This window comes from Eriocheir sinensis, unplaced genomic scaffold (genome assembly GCF_024679095.1).
Source record: "Eriocheir sinensis breed Jianghai 21 unplaced genomic scaffold, ASM2467909v1 Scaffold3, whole genome shotgun sequence".
NCBI lineage: Eukaryota > Metazoa > Arthropoda > Malacostraca > Decapoda > Varunidae > Eriocheir > Eriocheir sinensis.
Genome location: NW_026111609.1, coordinates 531,310 through 546,018, shown reverse-complemented (window position 1 = coordinate 546,018; position 14,709 = coordinate 531,310). Strand labels below are relative to the sequence as shown.

At 44.7% G+C, this 14,709-nt stretch overlaps 1 pseudogene; it reads right to left on the bottom strand.

The window, feature by feature from the left end:
* Positions 1–2,974: 2,974 nt before the first annotated feature.
* LOC126991540 (uncharacterized) lies at positions 2,975–14,291 on the bottom strand (annotated as a pseudogene).
* Between the last annotated feature and the right edge of the window lie 418 nt (positions 14,292–14,709).

The window sequence follows — 14,709 nt, the reverse complement described above, 5'->3', positions numbered from 1 at the left end:
AAGCCTCGAGCACACCAGCAGCAACTCTACAGGCGTCCAGCCTACAAGCCTACAGGCTACGGGCAACTCTACAGGCGTCCAGTCTACAAGCCTCGAGCACATCAGCTACAAGCAACTCTACAGGCGTCCAGCCTACAAGCCTCGAGCACACCAGCTTCAAGCAACTCTACAGGCGTCCAGCCTACAAGCCCCGAGCACACCCTTCGGCCTACGCAGCCGAACGCGAGGGCCACAATCTACAAGCCGCTCCCCCGCTTCAAGCCAGCACTGCTACGAACACTGCAAGCCACTCCACGATACGGCGGAAGTAACTTTGAGGCGGACCCCACGATGTTGAGCAATCCCCTCTTTACCCGAGAGTGAACTGAGTGAAAACTATAATCCATGTTTACCTCATCAACTTTTCCCCGTAAGAACAGAATCCTATCCTCCAGTAGCTGAAAAAGAGTCAGAGAGTTGGTACTAGAAGGAGCCTTTGATTCCCTAGTCTTGGTAGCCCGGATAGCGTCTGCCATGCCGAGTAGTTTTTCTGAGACTATCCTGATTGTGTCCGTGGTGTTGGTCAAGGAAGTATATGGATATTTTACGAGGAGCACATCTTCTATGAAGAAGACCTCTCCTATGTGTGCCGTGAGGGCACCAGGCTTCAGGTGGATGGGTGTTGTTGCAAGCAGGGAGCCGAGGGACAACAAGATGGTCAGAAAACGCAACATCATGATCTGAAAGTGGTGGGAATGAAGTATTTAAACCCGTGGTCTCAAGTTATAGCTATGGGTGTTGGGATTATCTTGTTGAACATTTGACTCTGAGGGGGAAGTACCAATATCAAGGTCCAAAGGTGAGGGAATTACTTTCAGACGATCACTGTGAACTTCTAGACTGACTCCACTATTCGACTCGAGAACCTCGAATGGGAAATATGGGAAATATTGGCCGTGAAAACCAGACGAATCCGGGACGGGTACGTTGTTATGTTAGTGGAGCGGATATAGCATGCTTCCGCTATGGCATAGTGACCAGTAACCCGTTGATAAGTGGTACCCTCCGGGCAGATGACCGATACATAGAAGGACTGAGGGAAATAAAAATAATGCAGACCCTGAAAGTTCTTATGGAAAACAGGCGTTGGTGTTAGCTGCTTGTAAGGGCACAGGGAAAGAGCGTCAGACGCGTTCACGCGGGTGAGGGCGATCTCGCATACCCCTCCCCGAACTGGAAGGAAGGCAAAGAGAGACGCAGAGCAATAGAATCGCCCGAAGACCGTCTCCTTGCAATACTGGAAGAGTGAGTAGCTACCCGTTGAATACAGAGCGAAATCCTTCGCGATTAGAACAAGAGACGGGGACGTGTCCAGGGCCAACACACCGTCCTTTGCTGAAAAAGGGAACGGGACAATTTCGTGTGCCTCAAACACGTCCGCCGTCTGAAATGGAACATGAACTTGTGTGGAAGAGGTTAATTTATGCCCTCGAGTCGGGAGACGAGTCAAACCTTCCTGAATTGCCAGTTCCCTTTTCACAATTCTTCCTATCAGAGGACAACCTCCTTTGTAGGTCATGGCCAACCAAACCGGTCCCTATAGACCAACTGGTCATCCCAGACATATACGTCCCCGTGACGCTTAGGCTGGTCCATAACACACCCATTGCGGGTCACCCAGGAAGAGACAAGACGCTGTCTGTCACCAGACGAAAATTCTACTGGCCCACATTACGGGTTGATGTAGAAAAACATGTCGCACATTGCGTCGTTTGTGCTAAGCACAAGGGGTCCGTCAAAGGGCCAGCACCTATGTTGCAATACCCAGTACCAGAGGCGCCATGGGATGTTGTTAATATAGACTTACTACAGCTCCCCCAGAGCCAACATGGCTCGCGCTACTTATTGGTGTGCGTCGACCAGTTCTCTAGGCTTCTAGTTCTAGCGCCTCTCAAGGACAAGACAGCCACACGCGTGGCCCATGCCCTCGTGACTCACGTGTTGTGTCCACATTCGTCTCCTCGAATTCTTCTGAGTGACAATGGCACCGAGTTTAGGAACTCAGTATTGAGCGAAATATGCGCTCAGTTTAACATCACGCAATCCTTCATCACAGCTTACCACCCAGCTGCTAATGGGTTGGCGGAGAGGGCTAATAGAAAAATCTTACAGGTCCTCAGGCCTATCGTGAACGATCTCCACGATAATTGGGAGGATTGGCTATCGCATATAGCCGCTTCCATAAATACGTCGGTAAACGACTCTACGGGGAAGTCTCCACGACAGATAGATCACGCCACCTTATAGGAATGTCGTCCGTCAGTGTTTACCGTCTCAGTTTTGTATACTTAGCACTCCGATGGTGCGTGGAGGTCACCTTGACATACGTGACCAATTGTAACAATTATTTTCCAACCTGTAACTCGCCTCTCCTTCACGAGAGTCCGACTGACACACAACGACAGTCGCTCTCGCTCCGTCGCTTCTTGTACATAAAGGCTACGAATATAATTCGCCTTAAGGAAGCTGAAGTCTTAATCAACACCCTTTAAACGCCCCCCGACAAGCCCGTTACAGTCATTGGCGGGGTGGGGCCAATGAATTGCTTTGTGAAAGGATATGAGAGAATATACCGCTCACAACGCAACTTTATTAGATGGAGGCCCGTACTACTAAAAAAAAAAAAATAGTAGTAGTAGTAGTAGTAGGAGGAGGAGGAGGAGGAGGAGGAGGAGGAGGGTGATGCGTTTATTAATAAATACATAAGTACAAAAGTCACTCACTCTTCACACATCTTAATAAAAAAAATATCCGAGTCAATGTTTAGGTTGGCGACTTTTTTTTTGTCTTTACATCATCATTAACACCAAGTTGGCATTTTCTGACCTTTTTTGTTTACTTTCATATTTTCTACTTATTTTATCATTATTTTCTAAGGCAATTCGAATGCCCAAGGGAGCGCAGGAGATCAATGGCAGAAGTGTGGACACGTGGGTCTGTTTGTTTGTCTGAGTTGTCTGTTTGTTCGTTTGTTCGTGCCTCCTCCCCTCACGGAACTGCCGTTACGGCTGTGTTGTGACCACCTGCTGAGACTTGCGGCCAGGTGAACGCACGTCGGGGGAGGGGTCCGACGCCCGCATCATTAGCTCGTAAAACCTGACGTGGCTGAAGTGGCCCTTGAGGTGGTACAGCAGGTAGATGTTGTCGATCTTACAGTTCTTGGACACCTTCTGTATGACTCTTCGCACGTTGTATTTGGCGTCCTTGGGCTTGGCAGTGCGGAGCAGGTAGGAGCGCACGCAGGGCAGCAACATGGTGAGCAGGAAGACGATGTAGCAGAAGGTGATGACGCTGAGGACGATGAGCCACAGCCAGAGGCCCAGGAACACCTTCTCCTACAGCTCCATGAGGGTGAGCTAGCAACCGAACTTATCCGTACGGTCTTTCACCAGCTGATACTCGTTGGACAGCTCGCATTCAGCGAAGGGCGGGAAAGTCTGGGACATGTAGTCGGTGAAGGTGCGAGGGTCACGGTTGTCCTGCAAGGCCTTGAAGCCGTACTGGATGAAGTGGCCCTGCAGGATGATGTTCAGGTAACAAATGGTGAACACGTCGATGGCCAGCGCCACCACGTTCACGAGAAAGTACTTCCAGTAGAGGCCGTTGTGCGCATTGAGGGTGTAATAGACGCAGTGCACCGAGTGCTCCACCAGCTAGTCCTTCATCTGTTCTTGGCAGGGCGCGTCGGTGGCCAGATCCTCAAGCAGCTTCTTGCAGCGGGGGTTGTCGAAGCCCTTGGACACCTTCCTGGGGATGTAATCGACGCCGGCCAGCACCAGCAGCGACCAGCGGTAGAAGAGGATGTAGCGGCGGGAGCCATTGTCTTACACGTAGGGTTAGGAGAGGCAGATGTTTTTGTAGTCAGGGTCCACATCCTCCTTGGCGTTGAAGTGCGACACGCAGGTGATCACGTCACGGTAATACCTGTGCGGGGGAGGCGTGGTTATCGCTAATTGTTTGGAGGGGGCTGCCTACCTGACTGCTTATTGTTTCTTATAGGTAGTAAATACAGGCGATCCCGTCATTCCGGGGCCTGCTCAAAGGGCAGGTGAGCCTGACTGATTAATTAATACCTTGGCTGGTGATGCTATCTGTGCGATTGTTTTGAGATAATGAAAGCAATGTGTGGGAGAGCGCGCAGGTAATGATGTCACCATATTGCTTGCACAGAGGGAGGGGGAGGTAATGGACCGTATTGGCTATACAGGCAGCGCCACACGTGGCCCGTCGGTGAATTGTCAAAGCAGTACATTCCATAAAATTCAAGTTCTGTACTAGAGTGCGTTTGAGGCTGCCTCCAGTATACAGGGCCTTGGTAGTTGGCACCGCCACCGCTCCAAGCCAACGACTGCACACACTTTACTCCTACCCGATTTCCTGACTACTATTTGGCTTGGAGAAAAACGGAAATCGGGTAGGAGTGAAGTGTGTGCATTCATCGGCTTGGGGCGATGGCGGCACCATGGCCGTGTATCCCGGAGACAGCCTCAGACGCACTCTAGTCTATAATATTGAACTCTGTGGAAAGGACAGCTTGGCGTTGAGTGGTCACATGTGGCGCTGCCTGCAGAGCCAATACGGTCCATTAATGGCCTCGTCCTCGGCCCTAACCAGCTGGCATCGTAAGTACTATTGATTTTTTTCCCAAGACTCTTAAAGGCGCGCCACATGTTCGAACGAAGGTAAGCAGGAGCAAGAAAGCATTGAGAATATTACTCCTTACATCCTGCAATGGCTGATGATGATGATGATTTTTCGTGTTTTGATATCCAGGAGCGAGACAATAACAAGAGGGAGTTGACAACATCGTAAAAGTAGTTATTTTTTTTTTTTTTTTTTTTTTTTTACGTTGTTTGCCTATTGCGCTGGTAGGCATCTTCCCGGTGGGGCCTGATGGTCGGCCCAAGGCTTCTTCCAGGTGGGGCCTGATGGTCGGCCCAGCCCGTTCTGGCGCAGGCGAGTGTTTATAGTGGCGCCATCTTGCATTGGCTCATGCTGCCCCTCGGAACTCATTATATATGGAAGGTTTATAAATGGATTAATCTTCAGTAACAATAGGCTTACGTCTTTATCTCTTCAACTGCTGGAGTTTTTTTCTTTCTAATTTTTCTTCGGTAGTTGAAAAAAAAAGGTAAGCGAAGCTTGACAAACAAACTACTACTACTACTACTACTACTACTGCTACTACTACTACTACTACTACTACTACTACTGTTACTACTACTCCTATTACTACTACCAGGGCCGGATCCAGACCCCAAATCTGACAGATGCCAATTTTGTCAGAATCTTGTTGCGGTTTATCGATCGCGCGCGCGCAAAGCCAGCTGGGGGCCTTGTTTTTTTGTGCATTTAGAGGCAAATGAAGTGAATTGAGTGGGGTTAAAAATGAATTGTCAAGGAGTATGCTTGACTAATAATGATTAAGTATTCAGAAATAAAACACAACTATCAATACTAATCTTTCAGTACTAATTATATCAGTAGCAGTAGTAGTGGTAGTAGTAGTAGTAGTAGTAGAAGTAATAATAATAATAATAATAATAATAATAATAATAATAATAATAATAATAATATTAATAATAACAATTGTCATAAAACAAACTATTATAATAATTAGAGAAGAAGCCACTCGTTTAACTTGATAATATTATGATGGCAGCTACTGACAAATATGGTATATTACCCTTCAAACAACATGTATTGTTAGCTGTACTTACTATAATCTGGTCACCATGATGGATTAAAGGAGAGAGAGAGAGAGAGAGAGAGAGAGAGAGAGAGAGAGAGAGAGAGAGAGAGAGAGAGAGAGAGAGAGAGAGAGAGAGATAAAGTAGTAGTAGTAGTAGTAGTAGTAGTAGTAGTAGTAGTAGTAGTAGTAGTAGTAGTAGTAGTAGTAGTAGTAGAAGTAGTAGCAGCAGCAGCAGCAGCAGCAGCAACAGCAGCAGTAGCAGTAGTAGTAGTAGTAGTAGTAGTAGTAGTAGGAGAAGGAAGAGGCTGGAGGAGGAAGAGGAGGAAAAATAGCCGTCCTAGTATGAAAGTGTCACTGTGTCTTCACTATCAACTAGACCGCTGGCAGGTGTAGCGTGAAAAACAGTTGCCCGTGTAAAACTGTTGCCTCCCATCTGCGCATGCGTGGCCCGGCACGGCCTGTCTGCTCCCAGACTCGGCAGTGCACGGAGGCCTCGCGTCTCCCATCACGCAATGCCTGATCTTGATCTTACATGTGACTTGGGATTTCTTCCACATCAGACCTTTGTAACGGCAACACCTATAGAAAAAAAAAAATAGCACACATAAACAAACAGTACCCATCATACTTTCTACTCCCTACTCCTAACATACCATATTCATTATCTCCTGGAACTCTTTCACTACCACAATTTTCCTCTCAGTCGTCTCCCCACACAGTCCCAACAGCAGCAATATTCATTATCTCCCTGTCCTTTCAGTCACTTCTTTCATCTCACACACTTTCAGGTTGGATAATTATTCTCATCATATCCATTCGTATGTTGTTGTTTTATTTTTACCAGCTCGTTCACTGGATGGGCTATGATAGGGCCCGGCAGAGTAGCTAGGCTTTAGGGCCCGTACTTATAAAGAAATTTATGTGAGACGTAAACTGAAACATATCCGAGTATTAACAATGACGAGACATAACCCCACTCCTTATGTTTCACCCCCTCAACATAACCAGCTCGACATAAGCGAGTATTAGTACATCGTTGCCAACCCCTGAGCTGCACCTATGAATGGGATACCAACTCAAAATAAAATGTTGGAATTTGGTACAATTTTGATGTTAAAAGCATATTGAAGAATTGGAAATATGTATAAAATATATTAAAGTATTTTCGGGTATTGTTGACGATGCATAGACCAGCATCACATGGAATAATGATAAAATTAAGGACGTAGCCCCTCAAACATGTAAACAAACATTCCCGCGAGCTTCAAGCTAGCAGTCAGCAGCCATGGCCGCCAACAGCCAGCCACGACCTCTAGAGCCCCTCAGCAGCCAGCGAGGTCAGCAGCAACAGCAGCAGCAGCTACACCAGGAGCAGAAGCCACATCAGCAGCAGCAGCAGCAGGAACAGCTTCCTCGCCAGACACGACACCGCCACGCCAATTGCTGCTCTGCTGAGGCGAAGGCGAAGGCGTGGGGCAGCAATGTCTCTCGCCTAGCGGCACTCCACCCTGGCTTCAGTAGGTGCATAAAGCAGTGCCAGAGACGCTGGCAAACTGTCATGCAAGAAGCAAAAACTAAAATTAGTGCCTACCAAAAGGTCAAGAATGGAACAGGTAAGATTTTTCTTGAAATAAAATGGTATTCATGAATTGCAAGGAATGGTTAACAAGCAAAGTGACAGTCCTGTAAATTTCAATGCTTATTAAGTGCTTGATGGAAATAACATGTGTAATGTATTGCCTTTTCTTTTCAATCAAGGGAATTCAATTGACTTAGCCTTGCACTCATGTACCAATATATATATATATATATATATATATATATATATATATATATATATATATATATATATATATATATATATATATATATATATATATATATATATATATATATATATATATATATATATATATATATATATATATATATATTTCTTCTAGGTGGTGGCCTTCCGCCTAAACCCCTCGGGGAGTTAGAGGTCATCATCGCTGATGTGCTGGGAGAGGGGAACGTCTCAGTCAATTCTATTGACAGGACAGTGGTGGACCCTTTTCCACCTGACACTGAAGATGTTCCCGAAAATGGGTGGGTAAATAAAACTTTAGTCATGTATAAATATTTACAGAGCCCTTACATGCCTAAGTGCTGCCCCAGCAAAGTTCTCAGTGACTCCCCCCCCTCCCCTCAATCACCACTTCCCACCTCCACCACGTACCTTTACTGCCTATGACCCTAATTCGGGCAATGTGATTATTGGATACCGGTATACATAATAAAAGATAATTTTGCTGTCTGTGCCGCATAATTAAGTGAAATTTCAAAAATTATTTTTTCATAAATAATAGGAAAAAGCATTCATCAGACTGCAGTGTGGTTGTTATTGTTATTTTCTGAAAAATATTGATTTTAAAATAATTTTGTCAGCCTTGTGGGCGGCAGGTTCAGGCTAGAATTGCCACCCCTGGCTTCCCCCCATGTGAGGGCTCTGAATATTTACTAAACGTTATTTGTACAATCATTAGTAAAATTTGTTATTTCCGTTCCTTGATGATTGTCGTATTTGTCTACTTTAGCTTGTTTGTATGATACACTGATTTGTTATAATTTAGGAATTATGTACCAACTTTTTATTAAGGTTACAAGCAGACAATATGGATTAACCTAAAATGTCTTATAGGTGTCATTTATTTGCACTAAATGTATTGCTTTATGAAGTGTGTCTCATATGTCTGACATTACTTCATTACAAAAATAAGAATAAATATTCTTAAATCCAAATGTACAAAAATATTACTCTAACATGTACATGACATTTCCAAATGATTTATCAGTTGTGTTAGTTCATTTTACTGAGAAATGCCTTTGTCAGGTAGATTGTAGATTTAAAGTTCTCCAAAATAGGTCTCGCTGTTACTGTTGAAAATAATTTGCTTTCCTTTTAGAAAACTGCAGTACACAAGGAGGAGGTATTGCTTTCCATCTCCTAAAGTCCACAGTTTTCTGCTTAAAGTATTATTATAGAATACTATTACATATTATTATTATTATTATTTACCCAATACTATCATGCTGCTGTATGCAGTCCATATTAGGGCAATCATGGAATCAAACAGTGAGGAACAATGTGTACATAAATTTATTCAATTGCTATCGAGAGCTGACTTGATAAGGTGTTGAGACATCCTTCCTAGTAATAATAAAAATAAAACGGTCTATTAAGTGATTGCAGCTGTAAAGCTGAAAATATACACGTTTAAAATACAAATTTTGAAATATATTTGAAACAAATGGGAAATTACAATATGAAAGGGGTATAGGTCAAAAAAGGGTCAGGTCGCCGCTGATGGCAGGGGTGCAGGTAGAGGCGGCTGAACAGAGTTCTCCCAGCACCATGATGGTCGGGCTGGTGTACCTCAGGGCACCTGGGACGTCGGCTGGATAGTAAGGCCGTGTCGATGTCACACTGACCATTTCTAAACTTCAGTGTCTTCACGGGACCACAAACACATAGCACTCACTGTCTGTCACCATAATTAAGCTTGATGTCACAATAGTTTCTTACGATGTTGGGTTTTTGATGAAAAGGGAGAGGGGAATGGATGGGCAGGGGAGAGGCCAACAGGCTGGCCCCGGGCTACTCCATTCGGAGCGCCGTGACCCACGTCTGACCTCGGTCAGGTCTGCTTACTCATGACCCATGCTAGTTGTCCTTAACGACGTAGGCATTACGTACTGAACAGCAGAACACCAAAGAAATGACCTCTGGAACACACACTCCTTTCCTGCAAAAGCTTTTCAACATAAACTGTATTGTTTCCATAAATGGGGATGTAAGTCAAATAACACAAGAAAATTATGAGTGCAGGTACAGGTGGATGTATTTTTGCCAGGAGTCTTCAGGTGGATGTCACACCACCTGTCCCTCCCCAACCCAGCACAGACACACCTCAAACCACCACCACACCACCACCAGTAGTTCCTGCCGCTGCAGCTTCCTCCAGTACACCAGTTGGGACCTGCACCATGTTGGTGGATGAGGAGGAGCTGCAGTTCATTCGCCTGAAGAGGGAACTTGAACTGCAGGCTTCAGAGTTACAAGTAGAAATAAAACAGGCAGAATTAAAAAAAAATTAAACAAGAAACTGAAAATTTAAAAGTACAAAAAACCCTACTCGAACTGCAAGTAAAAAACTAATGTAACACGCAAATACACTCCACCATGCCGCTAATACCTCACACACTCCACCCTGTCTCTCCTCTCTTTTGCAAAATCCATCCTGTTTCTACTCTCACACACTCCACCCAGCCTTTTCTCTCCATCACACACTCCACCATGCCTCTACTCTCCTTCACACACTCCACTCTGCCTCTTCTCTCCTTCACACACTCCACCCTGCCTCTACTCTCCTTCACACACTCCACCCTGGCTCTACTTTCCTTCACACACTCCACCCTGCCTCTACTTTCCTTCACACACTCCACCCTGCCTCTACTCTCCTTCACACACTCCACCCTGCCTCTACTCTCCTTCACACACTCCACCCTGCCTCTACTTTCCTTCACACACTCCACCCTGCCTCTACTCTCCTTCACACACTCCACCATGCCTCTTCTCCTTCACACACTTCACCCTGCCGGTACTCTCTCTACATTAGCTTTCCTGTAATATATTTGTCCTTAGGATATCCATTATGTAGTTTTCCTACATAGTTATTTATTATAAAGGAATTTATTTATTTATTTATTGTTAAAAGGAAATCATTTATTGCTTAATATTAGAAATAAGTAAAGGCAATCATGAGTATATTGGCTGTTTTAAACCATACATACTGGTGAAAATTTCTTACCAAATACTGTAATAAATTTATTTGAATACTGGGTATAGCTTCTGCATTTATTACTGATACGAATGTGGATTTGTAATATATATATATATATATATATATATATATATATATATATATATATATATATATATATATATATATATATATATATATATCAAATCCACACACAATTGTATTACAAACACACATACTTGGAAGTAGGTTTGGAATTAACCTGTTGATGGGTCGGGAGGCCTCACACAGCTGTACGAGGCTGAGGTTGAGGTCTGTCACTGCAACAAAAATTGAAACATTGCAATAGTAAGATTTTTTAAATGAAAATTTAAAATTAAATACTGAGCAGCATGGAAAGATACAGGCTGATACACAAAACATTTAATTTTCATATTTGTAACTTACATGAAGTGAAAGTTGACAAACTCATCCCTGTAGAACAGACCTTCCCGAACTCGTCCAGGTACAGGTGGTAGTGGGACAGGTGGGTCCTCATGGAAAACTGCACCATCACCCTCGTCCTCTCCTTCCTCGGGTACAGGGAGGCGTCTGTCTTTGCAGATGTTGTGCAAAATAGCACACACCTACAGATAGAGTTAATATTAACAAGTAATGAAAATTATTGTTGTGTAGTGGACGATACAGTATTGAGATGTGATCATCACTTGATTGTCTACATACCTGTATTATTCTACATACATATGCAGGAGGGCTGACTCTGATTTCACCATGGAGCACATGAAATCTCCGCTTCCACTGGCCAATCCCCCTCTCCACTGTGCTCCTTGTCCTTTCGTGTGCTCTGAAATTTTTAGTTAATTAATGACAATGTAGTGATACTGTAAAAATTGCTTTTGCAACTGAACTTAAAAACAACTTTCGGATAATCTTAAGAATAGCGGGTCCTAGCGGGTGCGCATAAAGGGCACGGTATGGTGGTAATTACAACATTACTAGCACATACGACGGGATTTTGACAAGTGGTCAGGCGTGTTTGTCACAAGGGGTGTATTTCTCCACGCGGGCCTCACGATTTTTTCCAAGTCGATGGGCGATGAGACTGGGCTGCAGGAGGCTGGTGGAATCCATATGTTTGTTTGTGTGCGTGCAGGTACTGTGACGTACTGTCACGTACGAATTCTGCAGCTTTTCACACTTGTAGGGTTAGGAGGGGGAGGACAAGGGAAGAACGAATTATACACGAAAAAATGTATATGTAATTTATTACGCGTCTTTCTGCCTTCAGACAAGGCATGACACTCTTGCCCCAATTTATTACATTGAAAATGAAGTTGAAATTTAAGCCATAACATAATCTGCTTGGGTTCTCATTGAAGAGCATTGCCCCAAATTTAGGGATTTTTTCACGTTTAGGGATATTCGGGTTTCCTCACCTGCAGCTTGGATACCTTAAATTCCTCACCTCCGTCACTTCTGTCTGTGTCATGGCATTGGAAAGGTGTGCCGACTGCGATTTTGGCCTCATTGACTTCTGCTCGCGGTACTTCGGGAAAGCAAGAGACTTGCTTGACTTGTGTGTTCGCCACAAACAATATCTAGCGGTTGTGGAGGGAAGCAAAGAGCCTCTTTGGCAGGAGGAAGAAGCACTTTGTGGGGGACCTCGCAAGGTGCATGTTTCTTATGCCCATTAATGACCCTAACAAACGCTTGCATGTCTTCCTTCAAGAGGCAGCTGCACTGTATAACCCCTGTAACCGCCCACAGGAGACGCATGCCGCATCTACTTCCTCTTAATTTTGTAAGTATTTCTGAGGCCATTCTATATTTTTTGTTGTTAGGTTGTAAAGTTCGGTTGGGATAATTTAAGAAGGAGGGGGGGTCCAGGGGGAGTCGAGAGGGGGTAGTTAGCTGTTAGGTCGTAAGGTTCGGTTGGGGTAGTTTAAATATATTCGACATGCAGTGTGGCCCATCAAAAAATTATGCGACGCGGGACGGATTGGGAGGGGGGTCACTATGCTTGCCATCCAATGACACGCCCGACACTCGTCAACAGACTGGTCGGCGGCTGCCAAGTTATATTGGAATAGATTACAAGAGCATGCGTTAGGGACTTTAATTACTTTCGACAAGGGAATTTTCCCTAATTTGGGGATTTTTCTGGGGAAATTGTGGGGGCCAAATTTTCAGTGATTTGGGCTTCCCCCCTTAAACTCAGCTTCCCCACAGGTCACCAGGCTTGCCTTGGGGGTAGGGGGCTGGGGTGGTGGAGGGAATGGAGCCGCTATTCTTAAGATTTATCAAACTTTCCTTTAAGAAAGTCATGTTTCACACTAAGTTCATTAACCCTACCTATATTACATTTTCCCCCTCATAGACTAGTATGTACTAGCAATACTGAAATTACAAAAAAGATCAAGCCTAACTGTAACAACCTAAAATGGCAGTAACCTTTTCTAGACAATGCCTTGTCAAGTTTCAAATTAGCAATGCAATGTCATGGGACAACAATATTGTTTCTGTAAGATTTATAATCCTGAAGTTAAGGGTTGTTATGCTGGATTTTTCTAATGAACATACAAGGGGTTTTAAGAAGTAAAACACAGCCATGATTGGAAAAAAGATGAATGTATAAGAGCACTGTTAGCTAATCATAATACTGTTACCCAACTTAGCTAATTTTCCTACATTAGTGTAGTTTGCATGGCCTAAGCCTGAAATGATAAGCAATGATGAAAGATATTACGGCAATCCTATCACAAAGTGGTCCCTATTGTCTCAGCTCCTCTACACGCGCTGGGCTATGTTGCCAGTAATGCATTTTCTGCTGGTGTTACCACAACCTCGACTCCCAAGGAGTGCCAGGCTGGGCTAAGTTTGGTTAGGTTATATTAGGTTAGACTAGGCTACGTTATGTTAGTATAGGTTATGTTATGTTAGATTAGGTTAGGTTAGGATGGGTTAGGTTAGGATAGTTTAGATTATGTTAGGTTAAACTAGGTTAGGTTTGATTAGGTTAGGATAGGTAAGGTTAGGTTATTAAGCTTGATAGAGTTGAGGAGTGTGAGTGTAACACCGTGGTAACACTGCAGCACAGAAGAAATAATATTGGCAACCTAGCCCAGCGCGGGTAGAACAGATGAGGCTGCAGGGACCACTTTGCCATAGTAGACAATAATTACAACACGAATGTCGGTGTGTGTGTGTGTGTGTGTGTGTGTGTGTGGGTGTGTGTCCACAAAAACTTACCTATTATAGGCGGACTGTGGGCCCGGCTGAGGTCGTACATAGGGTGTCAGGAGCCACTTCTTGGAGGGGTAGGCACTGTCTCCCAATAAGTGCCATCCTGCAGGAACCATACCCCTCTCGAACCCTGTGAACAGAGCACTTTCACGCAAAATACGTGCGTCATGGACAGACCCGGGCCAGTTTGCAGTTTGGTGTAAAATTCTCCCGTGTGTGTCACATACGATTTGCACATTTATAGAGTGGTGCCCTTTTCTGTTCACATACTCTGCCTCAAATTCCTTGGGTGCAACAATCCTCACATGTGTTCCGTCTACTGCCCCTACCACACCAGGAAATCCCGCAATTTCCTCAAACTATCGCCGGTTCACCTGAGTTTCTTGCACAGTGAGGGGGAACTTGATGAAGCGTCTCACTATATGAGGCTGTGCAAGGGCGTACACAGTCTCCCGGGTGACCCTGCTGACGGTCTGTTGTGAAGGCCCCAAGTCGTCGCTGCTACACTGCTGCATTTTGCCCGTACCAAGATACCTCAGTGTTACGAGGACCTTCATCTCAGGAGAGAGGGCTTGGTTCCTGTTTGTAGGAGCAGTCAAGGCCTCACGCACCAAATCAGTCACGAAGAGTATCCCTGCACGGTCCAGGCGGTACCTCTTGATCAAATCCGGGTCCGGAAGTTCATCAAGGGCGTCTCTTCGTGCCTATAAAAGTCCTCAGCTGCCGCGGACGCGCACCCACTACCTCTGCCATCTTGACTGTTATGCCTCGCTTATGTCGACCTAAGGATTGCAATGTTACCTCCACCCCGCGCGTAGCTGGCGAGTCAGTTTATGTTCCGCTTAGTTGAAACCTAAGGGTTATGCTTCCCTTATGTCTCGGTGTCCGCCATTTTCTTGATTTATGTCTCACATAAGCAAAACATACTCTTTA